Raw genomic sequence first — 986 nt, 5'->3', positions numbered from 1 at the left:
TCCCATTTTTCAGGAGGGTCCTGAACAGAAGGTAAAATTCTATTTTTTAGGAGGGTCCTGAACATAAAGTAAAATCCCATTTTCCAGGAGGGTCCTGAACAGAAAGTAAATTCTCATTTTTCAGGAGGGTCCTGAACATAAAGTAAAATTCCCATTTTTCATGAGGGTCCTGAACATAAGGTAAAATCCCATTTTTCAGGAGGGTCCTGAACATAAAGTAAAGTGTCATGGATGTGCCTTTCCAATGGTAGCCGAATTAAGTGAAGCAAATTTGCCCTTATTTCAATAAAGAAAATTTGTCAGTCAAAAACCTAGTGGTGGCTTACAGATCTTGGCTTCTCAGGTATCTGCCCCAGCACTTGTTCCTTTCATCTTTGCTCTAAATCACTAACACTCGCCCTGTATTGCTGCATTATTGACCCAGATCCAGATTGAGGGAAATGAGTTCTGACTCGAACAATGGGTTTCTATTTTACCATGCCTCTGAGGTGCACCCTTTTCCCAAATCTGAATGCTTCCCTGAATTCAATAGCCTGTCGGTTGATATACTTCCTTTTCTTCGTGTTGAATTACGATCATATTTCTTCCTGTGCTGTTCCTTGGCTTTTCCTCATATAATTGGAAGGACTGGTAGTAAATTTTGAAATCTTTTCTCGCTTGTTTTGACACAGACTTGACTTAAAATGTAAAAAAATGATGGTGACTTTTATTTCGATAAATGACATAAAAAGAAAGACAAAAAAAAGCATGAATATGTAAATGAAAGAAAAAGGCAATGTCCCATATTCAAAAAGAAAAACTTATCTGAATACGACAACCAACTCCAATGATTATGACATGCATTTTGGATTGAGCTGCCTGATCTTCCTATCCAAACTCCCCATTGGTTGTTGAGTTCGTACCTTTTGTCGCTGAACTGCTTCTTCAAATCCATTGGACTCATACATCACATTCGACTAACGACATCTTAAAAGACCTTCGCCAAC

The sequence above is a fragment of the Capsicum annuum genome, chromosome 9 (assembly GCF_002878395.1).
Source record: "Capsicum annuum cultivar UCD-10X-F1 chromosome 9, UCD10Xv1.1, whole genome shotgun sequence".
In the NCBI taxonomy this organism is placed as follows: domain Eukaryota; kingdom Viridiplantae; phylum Streptophyta; class Magnoliopsida; order Solanales; family Solanaceae; genus Capsicum; species Capsicum annuum.
Note: the sequence above shows the minus strand (reverse complement) of the source record.